Raw genomic sequence first — 19951 nt, 5'->3', positions numbered from 1 at the left:
ACTTTTACATACATGAAAATGTGTGTGCAGAACAGATAACAGAAAATCTCACTCCATGCAGCTGACCAAAGCTGGCAACCCTGGATGTTATTTGAAATGAGAAGTAAAATGCAGTTTTCAACTGAAGCATCTTATTCCTTTGCCTTGTTACTCTGACAAATATAAAACGAATGAATAAATATATGTGCCACTTTTTGTATCTTTTCTAAATAATAAGACCCAATTCTAATAATAATAATACCCAATTGTAATAACGATTAAAACGATCTGTTCTTTCAGTATTTATGTTAAAGCGAGGCATTTATTTTCTTACTGTTGTGGGATTAAGATTATTTTCACAAGATTAATCTTTGGAAATAAATTAATGAGCACAAAAACATATAACATAAACACAACTATATTATGGGTTTTACGGCTTTGTTGGGGGTGACAGACTCAGCTGCTGCATGGATTACTGACTGTCTCATTGTTGTTTAGATGGGTTAGCGATATGCTAATGCTATTGCCCATTAACAAAAGCAAAAGGTATGGTACGCTGAAGTAAGTCGCTGTTGGTGGTTAAAAGGAGGTCGCTGGTTCTATTGATGATAGGGACCTTTCTGAAACAATGTGGGACCATGAAATAGGAAGGCAATTCACTTATAGCTCAGTAGCAGAAGTATTTTTTCCGCACCGCGAATGCAACATTTTCCTTGGGTTTCACAAGTTTGCTGTTTGTGGGCCTATATGCAGTTGTCTTAGGCCACTTCCAATTGGTGAGCATGACTGGCATGTGAGAAATACGGCACTTCTGATTGGTGAGAATGACTATCACACAGGGAGCATGGCATGAATTTGTACAACTATTCTCACAACAGTTTTAAACCCTGTGTCCGACATGCTGTATAATGTATATCCTAAATCGCAGTCTTAGCGATTTGGTAATCATGATTTCGATTTCAAATCAATAAATCATCCAGCCCTACTTGCATCTACATAAAATAATACATAAAAACCATATAATATACAGCTGAAGGCACAGATATTCACACACATGCAGCTGAAAATGTTCAACTACATCCTCCATGTCAGTTCACCTTGTGCAATTGTTTCTCCAGTACAAACTTTGTCATCCAAAAGCCACTGGTCTGAATCTCTAACAGAGTAATGACTACTACTCTGACTTTAAATATGTACTAGAAGTAAAGGAAGTGGGTCAGAGCAAAAAAATGAGCAATGTATTTTGTCCATCAATACTCAAGAAATCTGAAAAGTTGCTACAAGTATAGATACCTCGGCATGCTTTCTCTCTAAGCGATCTCTGGTGGATTTCAGGTCCCTTTCATTATCTGCCAGATTCCCCTTCAAGGCCTTCATCTCTTGGTCCCACTGGGTCTGCTTTTCAGCAACCATGATGTCAATCTGACGCATTAGTTCCTGGAGCTCAGGCTCACAAGAGGTCAAAACCGCACTGCAGATGAAAAAGGCAATTAAGTCCCAGTGTCACAAGTCTGAGGTCCACAAATTCAGCTGTGTTACAACTATATAGACACACACAAAGCCATATATATCTATAAATAAATGTGTAGTAAGTCAAAAAGAAATTAATATTACTTCTACAAACACGTATGTTCGATGTATGATGACATTATCACAATACCATCGATGTCTAACTTTGAAATTTAACTGCTGACGTATGTACACTCACCTATCATCCTGATCCCGCAATGTTCTCAAAAAGGGATCCATATCCAGTCACCGATCCAGGGTTGCCACACTTTAAAAAAGTAAATATATTTTATAGTACAGCTCAGCGGTAAGGTGATCCGTCAGCTGGACGATCACAAAAGGCAGATCGCTAGAAATGTTTATCGTAACAAAACCACACAAGTTGTCCAGTTAATAAACATGAGATGCTGGCGTTATTTATGAAGCTACATTTTCAAGTATAACCATTGACTACACCGGGAAAGTGAATCCACAACAGCTAGTTAGATAGCAAGCTAACATCTAACAGAAATAACCAGTTGGACCCCAAGTAACATCATTCATTCATAAGTACCTAATTAGCGTTTTCTTTATTCTAAGAATGAGCTTCTATGTAGATAGATCCCGCTTGGCGTTATATGTCTAGAAAACGGATTCAAAACTTACTTTTACAGAATGAAGCGACGAGGTTTCTAATGTAAACGTTTATTCGGTGCGCAAACGCGCAATCACGTAAAGCATCATGGGAAGCGTAGTTCGGCCATAATCTTTGAATTAGGTGAAAAGGGGTCCAAGTAGACATTAAAAGACGAATATATTAGGAAGCCGTATAATAGGTAGGAGGCCCGTTGATCGAGGGGAATGATTCTCGCTTGGCTTGCGAGAGGTCCCTTAGTTCCTTGAATATTCTTAGAAGATGTAACTATACAATGCCAACCGGATAGTTTTGCCAGGTCTAGCAAAAATCTCCAGCCCAAGGTCTGCTTAAAATAATACTGAATAAGCTGAAACTAGCACAATATTTGAAATCCCAGTATACTGTATCTCAAATAAATAAACCAGTATTTTGCCTACAGATCACATTCAAATGTTCAACATGTTGAAACTACAATTAAACACAATGATGTCACGTAGACGGACGCACTCTTGGCTGTCAACTTTGGTCAGCTGGCTGGAGTGAGATTTTCAATTCGAGATAGATCTGCATGCACATGCATTTACATGTATATAACAGTTTTATTATCTTGTGAATAGTCTGTAGAGTTCACAAACTTCGCTTCTGGTGTAGCTAATTTTAAGTTTGTAATATAATTATATATATTTCCGTAAGATAGCTTGCGTGAGTCTGAAAGCGTGAATATCACGCCAGATGTGCGAGTTGGCAACCCTGATTTCTGTGTACGTCCGTCTCTGACTTTCGATGGCTAGCGATTCAGTATTACACAGCATTAGGAGCCACTTGCGTTCATAATAATTAATTTATTTTATTATTTAATATTTAATATTTAATTATATTTATTTTTACCTCTTACAGTCCGCTGCCGCGGAACATTATGATATCAGGCCAAAAACCCGCAACCTCTTAATATTTACCCGAACCTGTATTGTGAAAATAGCCAAACTGGCTAGCAAGACCGCGGATCTGGCAACTCTGCAATCGGATGTTAGACAACACAGTATATAATAGAATGGAAAACTTACGTAAAAGTACTGTCAAAACTCTTCCTCTCCCTTGGTTTGTTAGTTTAGGAGTATAATTCTCCCTTTGGGTGCGAGAGATCCCGCGTTCAAATCCCGGACGAACCCTGTTTGCGGTTTTATTTTCCTGTTCTTTTATCAGATTCAGATATCATTAACCCTGTAACGTGCTGCATTAGATATCTATAAATATAAACGAATATCTACTCGGCGTATAGCTCAACTGGAGACTACTTAAACTCCAAAGGACCCGCTGCCGGCAACAACTGCTTTTTCGGCTGTCGCGCTGCTTTCACGTCCTGTCGTAAATGTTACGGCACATGCGTTCGATTATCTCGCCGGAGTCTATCCCATGACAAATCCAATCTCAGGAAAGAAACGCGGAGTTTCCCGATGAGAAATGTAGTTTTTCATTATCATTATATTTTACATTTAGCAAACGGTAGACCTTTTTTATTATTACTATTTGAAACTTTTACTTACTTGCTTACTTAAAGAAAGCAGGGTCAGATCGTCCCTGGAGCAACTTATTCAAGGACCCAATGGTGAAAGTAAACAGGTTTTATTGAGTTGATTTGCATAAAAATAACATTACTTTATACTGTTGTTAAATAATGTAAACTTTGACGAACATGAAATCACCAGTAAACTACGTGTTTGTCCAATATTGTATAAAATGCTGCGTTTAAAAACTTAGCAGCTTTACGAATTCAGCAGCCACTCTTATGAACCTTACGGCTTTTTAGTTAAGGGGCAGGGGTCGGCAATCTGTGGCTCGCGAGGCATGTGCGGTTCTTTAAGCACGAGGCCATGAGACTTCTCTGAACGATAGACTCATTCACATTTTCATGTCAACATATTATGATAATACTGTAACAAACTTTGTGATATAGAGGGTTCGTGGATTGTGTCCCGGTAGAGCTGCCGTAGGGCGGGGAAAAGTGTAAAAAAATAAATAAATAAAAAGGAAGTGAAGTGTTCGGCAACTGAGGTGGATCTCGTGTCCATTGAGGGTTAATATAAATCTATCCGAACCTGGAGGCTCGGTCACATTGGTGGCAGCGGTGGGATTTATTGCTGGAAGCAACTTTAATCGTTGCCTGCGTCGTTATTCCCAATAATTGCGCTTAATTGTTAGTTTGTTCTTGCTCCCCACAACATGTGGTGTGGCGACGAGGATCCATTTAAGTTTGTCCGGGGGGAATTCGGTCGATCTACCGACAGAATGAAAATGAAAATCGACTTGCCTGCGCCCTTTAATGGTGATGGGAGCCAACGTTTCCTCTGCTGGGTGAGGCAACTGGAAGTGGCGGTGAAGGCATCGTCAGACTGTAGCTGTGATTATTATGATGACTTGGTGCGGATTCTCCCCACTCGCTTGAGCGGGGCAGCTTTTTTGTTATGGGATAGCCTGCCTGCTACAGTGCAATCTGATTACGCTGTGGTTAAACAGAAGCTTAAAGAGGCTTTCGGACAAAAACAGTTTATGGAGCGCTTCAGAGTTTCGCTTTCTGCTCAATCGCGCGCTCCCGGTGAGAGCTTGGATGTATATGCTGCCGACATAAGTCGGTTGGTGCAGGAGGCTTTTCCGCATTATGGAAGTGTTGCGCAGCGGGAGGAGAAGTTTAGGCGTTTTCTTGCTGGACTGGACCCCGTTTTAAAGTCAAAGTGCCTCGAGCAGGGGGCTACAGATTTGGAAGAGGCTCTGCTGATAGCCGGACGATGCGACAATGCACGAGAGGCCCTGAAGATAGACTATGTGAGTGCACCTTCGAGCAGCCATCCTATTGGCGAGGGTGCTGCTGTGCATTCTGTGTCAATGGATGAAGGTCTTCGAACCGCAGTCGATAAACTTACTGAGGAGGTGCGTTTCCTTAGGATGGAAATGAAAGAGATGTATGAGGAGAATCGCAGACTGAGAGCTGCAGTAGGGGGGCCACCATAGAGACGGGGTGGACGCTCCCCTGATCGCGATTTGCAGTTAACAGAAGCAGGCAGCCCATGGCAGGACCGCCGATCACAGTACAGTGGGGGGCGCAGCCCCAGCCCAAGCTGGCGCCCTAGATGGGAGAATGAGCAGGGTAAGCGAGGGGTGAGATTCTTGTCTCCACGTCGAGTTAATGACAATAGTCAGCAGGGAAACAGAGTGTAGCTGGTGCCGAGGCCCAGACATCAGCTCACCTTCATATGGGCCCCATGATCATGGACACTTCTGCTGGGGGATGTGAGATAGACACTCATAAGTGTGAGCAGCAGACTTCATACGTGAAAGGAATTGTGGAAGGCACTGCAGTAGCTATCCTGGTGGACTCAGGGGTTTGTGTGTCTTTAATTAGTGCTGATTTTCGCACGTCAGTTTCCGCACTACAAAGTCGTCCCCTGGCTAAAAACTATGTTAAATCTCGTGCATAAATGGACAAAGGTTAGATACTCTAGGTACTATTACTGTGACTTTTCACCTTGGGCCTGCATCCTGGCAACATGTTTTCCATGTCTTAAGAGAATCAACTCAGGCTGTGCTCCTTGGGCTAGACTTCCTCACCAAGAACCATGCACTCTTAGACCTGAGCCGGGGTATGTTACAGTTATGGGACATTAGCGTTCCCCTGCTACGGAGCAGAGAGTTAATTCCCGAGTGCTGCAATGCATCACTGGCCACCACTATGACAGTTCCACCCTTGAGTGAAGCCATGGTCCCCGTGGCCCTATATTCCTCAGCAGGCACCCTAACGGGCTGTTTATTTCGATGGCTATATGGAGCCAAATGTGCCAGACACAACAGGACTGGTGGTCGCTCATACAGTGTCCAGTGTGAGTGATGGTGTCACGCTGGCCTGTGTGCTCAACCCTACAGGTGGTCCCATTACACTAAAACAGGGGTTACACATGGGTGAGTTCTACCCCATTGAGGACTCTGATATCGCATCTCTCTCCCAGGCTGGAAAGGAGGAGATTGGAGTTTTTCCACCCCGGGCACTTCCTGTCACATTAGATGAGTCTCCTGTTACGGTGCAGCAACGAGCAGAGCTATCAGCACTGCTGCTGAAGTTCAGCGATGTGTTCAACCTTTCTAAAAGGAACACGGGACGGTGTACACTTGTAAAGCACACTATAAGGACGGGTGATCACCACCCCGTCAAACAGCGTGCGTATCGCTCTTCTCCAGAGAAAAGAGCAGAAATCGATCATCAGGTAGCTGGGCTGTTAGCGGATGGAGTCATAGAGGAGAGTTGGAGTTCCTGGGCATCACCAGTAGTGCTTGTTAGGAAGAAAGGGGGAGAGTGGAGGTTCTGTGTGGACTACCGTAAGCTGAACTCCGTGACAGTCAGGGACTCCCATCCTCTTCCCCGTGTGGATGACAGCCTTGACGCATTAGCTGGATGCACTTGGTTCACCACCCTTGACTTCTCTAATGGCTACTGGCAGGTGGAAGTGGCTGAGGAGGATAGGGAAAAGACAGCTTTTACGACAGGGCGGGGCCTATATCAGTGGCGAGCTATGCCCATGGGCCTGACCAATCCACCGGCTACCTTTCAGCGGATGATGGAGCTGGTGCTACGAGGTTTGCCATGGCACATCTGCATGGTGTATCTGGACGATATCTTGGTCTACAGCCGGACATTTGCAGATCATCTTTCCCACCTAGAGGAGGTGTTGTCCAGAATCCAATCAGCGGGCCTGAAGTTAAATCCAAAAAAATGTCACTTTGCCAGAGACCATGTTGTATTTTTTAGGCCATGTGGTCTCTGCCGATGGCCTCATGCCAGACCCAAGGAACACGAACAAAGCACGGTCCTGGCCCACCCCTCGTACCCCGTCTGAGGTCCGATCATTTGTGGGCTTTTGCTTGTATTATAGGCGGTTTGTTAAGAACTTTTCGCAACATGCTGCGCCTTTGAATCGCGTGAATGGTAAAAATGTGCCATTTGAATGAACTGCAGATTGTGAGGCGGCCTTTTCTTACCTCAAGCAGGCTCCCAAGCTCTGCCAGCCAAGCTCTGAATAACACACAGAAACGTTGGGCCACCTTTGATCGTGAACTCTGGGCTGTCGTGTGGGCTGTACGTGAGTTCAAGCATTACGATGAGTCATTGACCATCGCCCCCCCATGGGCCTCCGGAAAATAGCTTTGGAAAATGACCCCACAGGGAGAAGGGGCCGATGGATTCTGGAGTTGGACCCTTTTGACTGGGAGATTGTCCACAAGGATGGGTTCCGCTACAGAAATGCAGATGCATTATCTCGCCGGCCTGTGTTGGACAGCTCCATTGAGTCAGGGCACTCTAACAGCTATGTGCAGGCTGTTGGTTCTCTGGGAGGGGATGACATCTCACTTATTGAGCCAGGAAAAGGGGGTACCACTCAGAATCCCCAATTGATGTATTCACTTGCCTCGGATGGATTAGAGTGTCATGAATGTCATGGCAGAATGTCATGGCAGAGGGAAAATCTGGACATTAAGACGGTGGTAGTTTGGATTGAGAAAGGTAAACGGAGATCCCCCCGGAGACTTCTGAAGGGGGCTTCTCTCCCTCTTCGTAAGTTGTGGACAGAATTTAGCCGCTTATCAATTATAAAGGGACTGTTGTGCCGGGCTGTGATATCTCCATCAGGTGAGAGGCAGGTGCAGGTGGTTATTCCCCCAACTTTAGTGCCTCAACTCCTGGAACAGTTTCATGGAGGGCCAGCTGCTGCTCATTTTTCAACCGAACGGGTCTGGGAAAAAGTTAGGCAAACATATTATTGGCCTTTCATGTTACGAGACATACGAAACTGGTGTGATAAATGTAGGGCATGTCAGACACGGCGCTCCCCAGTTCCGCAGCTAAAGGCTCCCATGGGTGGGTCCCTGGTTAGCCGCCCTTTGCAGAGAATTGCAGCTGACATCTTAGAGTTGCCAGTGACCACGAGGGGTGTCTTAAAATGGATGAGAGAGGGATATAGGGCTCTCGAAGGAACAAACAGGCACGCTTAGGTTCACTCAAATACACTTTAATAAGTAATACAAAATGATCTCACATTAACACCAATACTGAGCTATCATATTGAAGGCAATGCAAAATAACTCGTACTACAACGGATATCAAATAATATATATCTTATAGCTAATAGTATTAGGTGCAAAGGTATGAATATATATATAGAAAAGAAGAAATAATACATACAAGAAGCAAGGAAACATAAAAAGTTACGAAATATTATCACAAGCGGCGATAATTTACTCGCAACAATCAAGGAAAAGCATAAGCAGTTGCAAAGCTATTTACACTCGGACGTGCTATCATCACCCACCTTCATGGACTGGGGAGCCCTTTCAGTCCTGGCAGGAGACCAACACATGAGTTCCGAGAAAGTGCCGGGCGATGCGCGCTCTATCCCACGGCTGAACTCCGGTCAGTACTGGGATCTCCCCCTTCCTTTATACTAAATTTAGAGTTGCGTGTGGGCAGGGGGTAAGCTGGCCAGGCTCACCCCTTCCCCCCAGGCAATATATGGTGCTCCAATTCCCCCTTTTGTCCGAGTGATTCTGCTTGCGATAATACAATACAATGGGCGTCCTGGCGCCAGGTGACTTTGCGCATCGCCTCCCTGTTCCCCCCTACAGGCAATATAGGGTGCTGTATAGCGACCCCCCACCCTATCTCCCGAAACCAAGATAAGCATCCTGGCTTCTTTTATGAGCCCAAGTTATTTATGGTAAAGTTAGGTTTTACAGGGGATCGTTAAATAACGTGTTCGTGCAGTCTAGTGACATTTGGGGTGAATCATGGACGATTGATCTGAATTTCGGGACGATCAGTCCACACGCGATCGGAATTAATCCACAATTACAACTTTCCAGAATATTATAGTAAAGTTAATTCCATGTCACGTGGGTGACGTAATTGTCCGTAAATTCATCCTAATTCAAGGGGTAACAGGTATGTGCTGGTAGTGGAGGACTATTTTACAAAATTTGTGAACCTCTATGCCCTGCCAAATCAGACCGCTAACACGGTGGCACACTGCTTGTTTGAGGATTTTGTGCTGGTGCATGGCGTTCCGGAGACCTTACATACAGACCAGGGTCGGCAGTTTGAGGCTGAAGTTACTCAGTGCCTCTGCCAATTGTTAGGGATTAAGAAAACTCGCACCACTGCCTACAATCCTAAATCGGATGGTATGGTAGAATGGCATAATAGAACCTTAATCGATCAGTTGGCTAAGAAACTGCTGTCACAAGGTGGGGAATGGGATAGCTATGTGAAGCAGGTGGCTTTCGCCTATAATATATCTGTTCATTCTAGCACAAAATTTACCCCATTCTACCTCATGCATGGCTGTGAGGCACGAGTCCCAGCTGATGTGCTGGTACCTTGCTGGGTATTAGACCAAAGGGATGGGGGAAGTCATGCAGATTTTGTGGCAGCGCTTGTCAGCAAACTCAAAGTGGCTTTCAGCACGGCTCGGATTAATCTGGTGGAGGCACATGAGAGACAGAAATTATACCATGATGAAGGTGCTCACCATGGGGGCTATGCTGTTGGTGCCATGGTGTGGTTGAATGACCCCACGGAGAGCCGTACTAAGTTGGCCCCCCATTGGAAGGGCCCCTACCAGATTGTGGAAGCGATGGAGGCAGGGGGGGAAGCTGGACTAATGTATCGGATTGTCAACCCTTTGGACATGCATGGAAGGGTGCAGGTGGTCCATCACAATAGACTAAAGCCATACACGTTACCAGTTCCCCATCTTTCGGATACCCCTGTCCATTCGTCCAGTTTGAGCTCATCTTCTGTGGCTGACACCCCACCTGCCCCCCCGTCTCCTGGGTTGGACAGGGCGGGGCTTCGATTGGATGCGGAGTTGTCGGGGAGACTGTTGCAGGACCCCGGGACGGAGCGGTCGCAGGCTGGATGGGTTTTGCGGCCTCCTGCACATCGCTCAGACTTTGTGGTTTACTGACTGTTCTGCTTGTTTTGTTCTTTGTTTCCTGTAAACACATTTCCCTTATAGGTACAGTTTTGTGCCCTAGAATTGATTTGGTGCGGTTTTGGACACCCAGGGTTGTCAGTTGGTTTACTGTGGGGTGTGGGCTTGTGATTGTTCTTTTCTTTTGTGGAAACGGGGACGTTTTTTTTTTTGTGGGGGGGACAGATGTAACAAACTTTGTTATATAGAGGGTTCGTGGATTGTGTCTCGGTAGAGCTGCCGTAGGGTGGAGAAAAATGTAAAAAAAATAAATAAATAAAAAGGAAGTGAAGTGTTCGGCAACTGAGGTGGATCTCGTGTCGATTGAGGGTTAATATAAATCTATCCGAACCCAGAGGCTCGGTCACAATACTTTAGCAAATATGAATAATTTATTTATGGGTTAATATTATTTTTCATTTAGATATTTTATTAGCTATATGTGAATGAGGCGGTGTGTCGCGTGCTTCTGTGATGTCTTAATTGCAATATTTAACTTAGGTAAAGTTGGAAAGACATTGGCAGATTCGAACTTCGCAGCTCAATAAATCTTAAACAAAACGTTCTTACAATACAATATACGGGTCTATTTAACAGTGGTAAGGTAGACAATGAACTACAACCGGATTTTCGTCCAAACAATATGTATTTACAGAAATACGGATAACATTGCTCCCTATGAGCAGTGCGCTGTCAGAGGAGAGCTTAGGGACCGTCTACAAAGTGCAAATCAACAAAGGATAATGTCAATAACTTCACTTCCAAAGAGTGAAGAGCCACCTAAATCACTAAAGGCTTTTGGAATGTTATCATGGTCATACAACACACCTTAGTTTGGTGAAATGTACCATAGTCTATTTTTAAAGATTTTTTTTTATTAGGAATAACATTCAATAACTTTGCTCCTGTCAACTGTACTACCACCAAAATCAAAACACACGTCTACAGTCTCATTATGGTCATACTACCTCATTTAGTTTGAGGAAAAAAAACATTATTATTAAATAAAATGCAATAACTTTGGGAAATGTACCTGTGTCTATTTTTAAAGAATTTTTATTGCTAATAAAATAAAATCTTTCTTACTATAAACTGTAGTTCCATCAAAATCACTACACACCTCTACAGTATCATTATGGTCATACTACAACACTTAGTTTGGTTAAATGTACCTGTGTCTATTTTTAAAGAGTTTTTATTGCCAATAAAATTCAATAACTTTCTTACTATAAACTGTAGTTCCATCACTACATACATCTAGGGTGTCATCATGGTCATACTACAGCACTTAGTTTGGGGAAATGTGGCTTAGTGTATTTTTAAAGAATATTCATTTTCTAAATAGAATTCTGTCACGTAGCGTGGTCGGCGGACGGGCAGAAAGGCGAGGGGAGCCGGTCAGACGGGTAGCACAGGGGTTTATTAGACGACACAGGACTGATGGCAACAATACACTACTAACATCAATGACAGATCTGAAGGGACTGGACTCGGACGCGGACTAAATACACAGGACAGGTTGGAATTAACTAGACATAGGTGGAAACAATCAGTAGTCAACATGAGGTAATGAGGGGGCGTTGCACACACGAGGATCGTTCAGAGCTGATCGTGACAGAATTCAATATCTTTGCTTCTACAGAGTGTTTGAACAACTGTTCTCTATTCTTTTTAGATGTGCAGCTACAGATCATAGGTTGGAATAATGTTCTCATTATTTCACATTCAACTTCTCATATCTACAGTACTGTATAAAATGTCCTCCTTAGTGGACAGTTGTAATTATTACCAAAATTTTGATTATCGTATGCAGGAAGGGAGTCACTTTCAGAGGCAGAGAGAATTTTGCTGCAAATTGTTGGTGAAAACTCAGATATTGAGTTGTCAGATGAGGAAGATGAAAATGCAGAGTTTGAGGCAGAGTCAGAGGAGTCAGAAAGCACAGATGATGAAGTTCAGACAGGGCAAACAGAGACAGAAGAGTCAGCGAGGGAGCAACCATCCACATCTAGTCGTCGTCTCCACTGGGCCAAGACTACAATGTACACCCTGTCATTGTATTCTAAATATATATCACTATTAACAGTACCTATAGGTTTTTAATTTTTACTTATAGTTAGTCACAAAAATTATATATTCTGATAAATCTAATAACGTTTTTAGAGACTCATTTTCTTTTTTCTTCATGCTTTTTTAAGATTCAACCCCCAACTGGATGATCCTCCAATAATTCACAGCAGTGATGCCCCTACACGCAATAACTGGACCCCAAAGCAATATTTTGAACAGTACATTGATGACTCTGTGTACAAAGAAATGGCTATGTTCACAAACCAGCGTGAGGTCCTTTTGTCTGGAGCACCAATTAACACCACCCCTGAAGAGCTGAAGACATTTTTTGGAAGTTCTATCTACATGGCCTGTCTTGGTTATCCAAATATTCAGATGTATTGGGCCTCAAACACCAGAGTTCAAATAGTTCTACAAGCTAAGACAATCTATTAAGATCATCAATGACCTGGATGTTTCAGATGAGGAAAAAAGAAGAGACCTCTTGTGGAAGGTCAGGCCCCTTCTGAAAAAAGTGAGGAAAGGATGTTTGAGTCTTCCAAGAGCACAAAAACTGTCCGTTGACGAGCAAATGATTCCTTTTACTGGCCGCTGCCCAGTTCGCCAGTATGTTCCGGGCAAACCATACCCAACTGGATTGAAGGTGTTTGTCTTGGCCACACCAAATGGCATGGTCTTAGATTTTGTTGTGTACCAAGGCAAGACCACCTTCCCAATCACAGCAGGACAGGGCATCGGAGCACAAGCTGTTCTTCATTTGACTGAGTCCATTCCCAGAGGAACCCACTTGTTCTTTGACCGGTACTTTATGACTGTTGACCTTTTGAACACCCTGGTGGAGAAGGGGCTGACAGGAACTGGAACTCTGATGAAGAACAGAATTCCAAAGGAGTGCAACATTATAGGGGACCAGGCCATCAAAAAGAAAGGAAGAGGGACATCTGAGATGGTGGTCAGACGAAGCCCTCCTGAACTTGCTATCATTAAGTGGTTTGACAATAGGCTAGTGGTCATGTCATCCTCTGCCTATGGCATTGAGCCTCAAGACACATGCAATAGATGGTCTAAGAAGGACAAAAGGTATGTTCAGGTGTCAAGACCACTGGCAGTGGCTGAGTACAACAGCAACATGGGTGAGTTAGACATGGCCGACCAAATGCTAAGTTTCTACAGGATGGCCACTCGTACTCGGAAGTGGACGGTGCGTGTAATTTTGCACTTTTTTGATTTGGCAATCACCAATGCATGGCTTCAGTACAGGAATGATTACCAGCTTCAAGGGAAGAAACCACTGAAGTTTCTTGAATTCAAATTGCTCCTTGGTGAGCAACTGATTACCCATGGTCAAGCTGGAATCTCTAGTGAGAGTGAAGATGACTACACTCCCCCACGTCAAAAGTGGAAACCTCAGCCGAATGCATCCCTGAGACACTATGGAGCCATCCATCTTCCAGAAATGGTGGATGAAGCACATGCATCCAGGTGTCGCAGATCTGGATGTAACAGCAAAACATACGTGATGTGCACTAAGTGTAAGATCTTTCTCTGTGTTTCAAAGAAGGGGAATTGCTTCTTGAAATATCATACCCCATAAAAAAGAAATACATAAAATTTCCAAAATACAAACACCACACTAACAATGATGTGTTAGTTCCAGTCAAAGTTCATACTGATTCTTGATATTTTCTTTGTAATTTCCTTGTGTTCATGGTTCGTTTTCGGATATACTAACTTCTGTTGTCCAGTGTGGTGGACACAACATATTGTGAAAATAAAACTTGTCAGTATGCTCATTGCCTTTCAAACAATTGGAAAAAGGAAAAATAAAAATAATTTGAAAATATTTTTTTTCCTGGTAGTCAGGAGGATATTATTCATCTTTGCGCTGTTACGCGTCTGAATGATTTAAAACTGAGAGCCCCCCGCCACGAAATTTTCTTTATTGTTTGTAAGTACTTAAAGTTTTGTTTTTGTGTTAAATGCATATATACCGATATCGCATTAAAATCATATCTCAAACCCTCTTCTCTATCCCTTGCGGCTCTTTGAAAATCTTGTCAGACATTTAGGATAAAATGGCTCTTTGCTTTAAAAAGGTTGCCGACCTCCGGTTTTAGGTGTTAGATTCGCTACTGTTGAAGGAGTTTGATGTTCACTGGTACGGGAAACGGATGGTTCTAGTGTTAACTGCGCAGTTGCGCCTCTTACCATGCACCCTACATGAAGGCAGCGGCACATATGCTGATTTAGCGAATGTATTTTACTTTTTAATTTGCTAATATATATGTATGTTTCTGGGTTATTTTTGTTTAATGTGTACAATTATACAAAATCTGTTTTATTTGAATTTGTTAATTTGCAATCAAGATGTGGCGTCAGAGTGTGTTCAATGGAAAATTCACACAACGCAGGTAAACCACTGCGGTCAAGTTTCCGTGCTTTGCCGATGCACGGTCAAATCATCCGTGTTTAAAATTCTTTAAAATATTGTTTCTAATAAAGTCCATGTAATTATGTCTTTCGTTATGTGTACAAAATAATCATGCATTGGTTAATCACAAATCATTTATTTTAAGTGAATTATGATTGAAATACTTCTTACATCCAGAAGGTGGCAGTAAGAAGAAGATTAAAATGATTCAGACTGCACATGCACAAACTCACTATCTTCCTTGTTTTTGGCGGATAACTTGCCAACGGTTTGAGAGAAGTAGGTGGACATTTTTCATTTGTAGTATTATTGAGCATGATTTAATTGTGTGTTTGTGATACAACACTCGTTCTATATTTCTGAAGTGCTTGTTTTTTAGAGAGCGGTGGGTCTGGCACATTATAGCTTATTGTTGCACGATAACGCTACGTTAACGTTAGGTCAGTCTGCTTTTATCCCGCCGAGATGTGGTTTGATGGGTAATTTTACTGTCATGTTCCTGTCTGAACTTTCAGATATCAAGCTTTATTTTACTGATGACATCCCATATTCCTTCTAACGTCAGTGCTTCATATTAAGCTTTCCATCGGCAAACTATATAGTGGGTTTTTTTTTTCACTGTGAAACAGGTACAGGAAATGCTAAGTGTTTTAAACAGCAAATTATATTGGGCTACTCGGTTACTAGAGGACCAAGAGTTAGCATGTACGGTAAGTTAGGTACTGAAATAAAGCACCGGTAGCTTTTGGCAAGCGCTGGAGCTGGCGTCATCAACAACGGGATCCTCCAGTGTTATGTTTTAACTAGACTGCATTTCCGCAGAGAAAATGCAAAGTGTGCATGCTCAAATGCAGCAGTCGTCTGACCCTTCATGTCCCCATAAACAAAGTTTTTGGCTGTCCCTGCTAAGTGTTCATAAACTTAAATCAGACATCTTGGAAAATCTGGCTCAGGAAATCATCAAGTGTTAGGCATATCCCTCAAACTTAGAAATTGAATATGTTGCTGAAGCTTTAATCAAAGCACATCCACGTTTGAGAGAACAGGGATCCTTCAGTGGTTTCTACGGCTGGAAAATAAGTCTTAAGTACAAGATGGCCAACTACAGGACAAAGCTTAGAAACTTGGGGTGTCCAGAACTGAGCATCAGTTCCCTCAAGCACAAACCTGCAGATAGATGTCAGCCTGCCTACGATGTCAAGAAACTGAGGAAAGCAGAGGTAAATTTTTAAGAACATAAGAACATAAGAACTATACAAACGAGAGGAGGCCATTCGGCCCATCGAGCTCGCTTGGGGAGAACTTAACTAATAGCTCAGAGTTGTTAAAATCTTATCTAGCTCTGATTTAAAGGAACCCAAGGATTCAGCTTGCACTACGTTATCAGGAAGACTATTCCATACTCTGACTACACGCTGTGTAAAGAAGTGCTTCCTTAAATCCAGTTTGAAATGTTCTCCCGCTAATTTCCACCTATGGCCACGAGTTCTTGTATTTGAACTAATGCTGAAGTAACTATTCGGTTGAACAGCATCCAAACCTGTTAGAATCTTATAGACCTGGATCATGTCCCCCCTCAGTCTCCTTTGCTTGAGGCTGAACAGGTTTAGCTCAAATAACCTTTCCTCGTATGACATTCCTCTAAGACCAGGAATCATTCTTGTGGCCCTACGCTGCACCTTTTCTAAGGCCGCTATGTCCTTTTTAAGATATGGTGACCAAACCTGTACACAATATTCTAGGTGAGGTCTCACCAAGGAATTGTATAATCTTAGCATTACCTCCCTTGACTTAAACTCCACACACCTGGAGATATACCCCAAAATCCTATTGGCCTTTTTGATTGCTTCCCCGCACTGGCGAGAATGAGACATGGAAGCATCAACATACACACCAAGGTCTTTCTCATAATCAGCTACCTTTATTTCAGTAGGTCCCATAAAATACCTGTACTTTATATTTCTGCTCCCTACATGGAGTACCTTACATTTGTCTATGTTAAATTTCATCTGCCAGGTGTCAGCCCAGTCACTAATTAAATTAAGATCCCACTGTAGCTGCTGAGCCGCTAGTTCAGTATCTGCTACACCACCCACCTTGGTGTCATCTGCAAATTTCACCAGTTTACTGTATATATTGGTGTCTATATCATTTATGTAAATTAGGAACAAAAGTGGTCCTAAAATTGAACCCTGCGGTACCCCACTATGAACGCAGGCCCACTGTGACATTGAGCCTCTTATAACTACTCACTGCTTCCTATCCGTTAACCAGTTATCAATCCAGGTCGCTACAGTTCCTAAAATACCTGTTGCTTTGAGTTTAAGTGAGAGCCTCTTGTGGGGAACAACATCAAAAGCTTTTGGAAATCTAAGTAGATGACATCATAGGCCTTCTTATCATCAACTTCCTGAGTAGCTTCCTCAAAAAACTCCAACAGATTTGTTAAACAGGATTACCTCTCCTAAATCCATGCTGGCTATCCCTCAAAATGTTATTTGAGTCCAGGTAATCTACCATTTTCTCTTTGATTATAGCCTCCATAACTTTACCAGTTATATATACAAGTTAGACTGATTGGCCTATAGTTTGACAAATTACTTCTATCCCCTTTTTTGAAAATGGGCGTTATGTTGGCATGCTTCCAATCAGAAGGTACCACACCTTCAGATAAGGATTTTTGAAACAGTAATGTTAAGGGTCGGCAAATAATATCCCTCATCTCTTTTAACACTATAGGTAAGATGCCATCAGGGCCCTGTGATTTATTTATTTTGAGCTTAGCTAGGCTTTGCAAAACATCAGCTTCAGTTATATATATATTAGTTATAGACGATGTTGGATTAGTAATAAGAACTGGTAAGTTACTAGTGTCCTCAACAGTGAATACCCGTGCAAAACTATCATTGAACTCATTTACTATGTCAATGTCGTTTTCAATTATAAGACCCTTACTATCCTGCAGATTAGTAATTTCAACTTTTAGAGCTCTTTTAGAGTTAAAATACTGGAAGAAACTTTTAACGTCATCCTTAGCCTCCAATGCGATCTTCCTTTCGACATTCCTTTTAGCTCGTCTAATGTCATTTTTTAATTCAGCCTGTAGATTTAGATACTCTTGCTTTATTATGTCATCATCAGTTATTTTCCATCTCTGGAACAAAGCCCTTTTCCTCCTTACTTTATACTTTATTTCCCTATTAAACCACCTAGGTTGCAATTTCCTAGATTTATTCTTGCTGGAAACAGGTATGAAGTCCTCTTGCACTTGTAATAATGTGCTTTTAAAAAATTCCCATGCCTCTTCAACAGTTTTGTTATTTAACTCCATCCAGTTCACAGTTTCTAGTTTTAATCTCATACAATTGTCCTCCTTATCCTGCTGGAGAGACCCAGGACAGCCTTCAAGGTGAAAGATTGGCATTGTTATCTGAGGTCAAGAAGAGACATAATGATAAAGTTGTCAATGAAAAGATGGCCAAGACCTTCGCATACAGGAGGCAGGAGGTCGTCAGAGACAAACCCATGGTCGCCGAATTCACGATCAGATGGTCAGGACTGTTCACCGTGGCATCGGTATGAAATGCTTCTTCAGCAATTTATTTTTTTATTTTTTTTGGCAATTCTGCTATATTGGATAGTGACAGTGTAGAGACAGGAAGGGCAGGGGAGAGAGCAGGGATGACATGCATCAAAAGGCCTGAGGTCGGATTTGAACCTCAGCTATAGTCAATACTTTTTGTCATTTGATACAATGTAACATATGAATGTTAATCATTTTGTGTAAAACATAACCATGGCACAGGAAGTACTATTGTTTAAAGCACTGCCTGTTTTTTGTACATTCGTGTGAGAGTATTTCTGTTTTAAATGTTAAATGTTTTAATAGGTACAAATAATGTTATTTGTGGAAATTATGTTTTCAGGTGGAAGCAGAATTTGTGAGGATCACTACTCGTCCCCTTGTCTCAAAGTTCCATGCACAGCTTGACCAACACACTGCCCAGCTCATCAAAGTGTTGAAGAAGAAAGGAGGCTCTGTAGGGAATAAAATCAGCAGAATTTTGGTCCCAATCACACAGGTATGTTTTGCTATCGGTAGAGAACATTATTTTAATTATTATAAGTTGATGCTAACTAATCAGTTTTAACAGTCAGAAACCCTAACCCCAATATTTATGTCTTTTTTTCTCTCTTAGAATCTTAGTTTAGTTTCTACCTGTAAAAAATCTAATCTTGAATAACTAATCTTGTTACTTTGTTAACATTTGCATGGAATGAGTTTCTTTAAACTTTTTTGGAAATCTAAATACACTCACTGAGTATTTGATTAGGCACACATGTGCAATCCAATACAACAGCTCTACCATACATTCTGCTTTTACTAAGCTTATACATGTTAATTTTTTGCTGAGAGTTGAATCTGGTCAACTGCACTTGGTTATATGTCTTGAAGATGTAAGCGTGCTTACAGATAACCGCATGGACTGAGAGGGACTTTATGTTCTTACCTCCCTAACTAAAAGTAACGTCACGGGTTGTATGAATACTGCTCGCTTCATGTGTGACAAGCCAGCAGCCGTTCAACCGGGCTTTGTAAGGTTGGTGAAGAGTGTGCGTAATTAAAAGACAAAGTTTTTGGCTGTCCCTAATAAGTGTACCGCCGCCTCTTCACCTCCACAAAATACAACCCTACATTACACAGGGACAGCCAAAAACTCATGACACGCTGGTACTGGGATTTCCATAGCGAATGTTTTTATCTTATTTTTACACAAATAGCACTTTTTGAAGTATCATGTGAAGATATTATTGGTGAAAAAGGTTTCAGCGCATGTAACAGTAGAATTTGTAGTTATGTACAGTGACTTGTATCTGTAAGTATGAGTTGTGAACTTGTACAGTGATTTTTATGTGTCAGTATGAGTTGTGTACTTGTACAATGATTTTTCACAGAATTTTTTTCACAAAAAATCTAAAAGTACTCATACTGACACATACAAATCACTGTACACCAGAGCATGTGAGCGGAGTGGGGCTGTGAGAATTTCCACTCCTCGCTCACTAGGCTGTTGGCTCCGTCCGTCTAATTCGCACTACGCCGCTCCGCTCAACACTGCTCCTCGCTCCACTAAAATTTCCTCCTGCTCCAGTGAAATCGCTCCACGCTCGCTCCAATTTAAAAGAGGGACAAATAATCTGCATGCCTAACAAATGTCACCTTAAACCGAAGCCTTATATCATAAAGAAATATGAGCAACGGCAACATTGCCACTCAGAAAATATTTATTTTTAAGCAACATATTAGGTATGTGAAGTGCGCGACCAACATGG

General features: G+C 42.2%; 1 long non-coding RNA gene across 2 annotated transcripts; it reads right to left on the bottom strand.

Moving 5' to 3' along the window:
* Window positions 1–972: 972 nt before the first annotated feature.
* LOC111857964 (uncharacterized) lies at window positions 973–3456 on the bottom strand. Of its 2 annotated transcripts, none has more exons than XR_002841472.1 (3): window positions 3169–3456; window positions 1688–1756; window positions 973–1450 (listed from the first exon to the last, which is right to left on the bottom strand). It is a non-coding gene; the product is annotated as an uncharacterized lncRNA (long non-coding RNA). The 2 variants fall into 2 exon arrangements; XR_011988683.1 differs by lacking the exon at window positions 3169–3456 and adding an exon at window positions 2134–2224.
* Window positions 3457–19951: the final 16495 nt, after the last annotated feature.

The sequence above is a fragment of the Paramormyrops kingsleyae genome, unplaced genomic scaffold, assembly GCF_048594095.1.
Source record: "Paramormyrops kingsleyae isolate MSU_618 unplaced genomic scaffold, PKINGS_0.4 ups80, whole genome shotgun sequence".
NCBI classification, from domain to species: Eukaryota; Metazoa; Chordata; class Actinopteri; order Osteoglossiformes; family Mormyridae; genus Paramormyrops; species Paramormyrops kingsleyae.
This window is presented reverse-complemented; position numbering and strand designations above follow the sequence as displayed.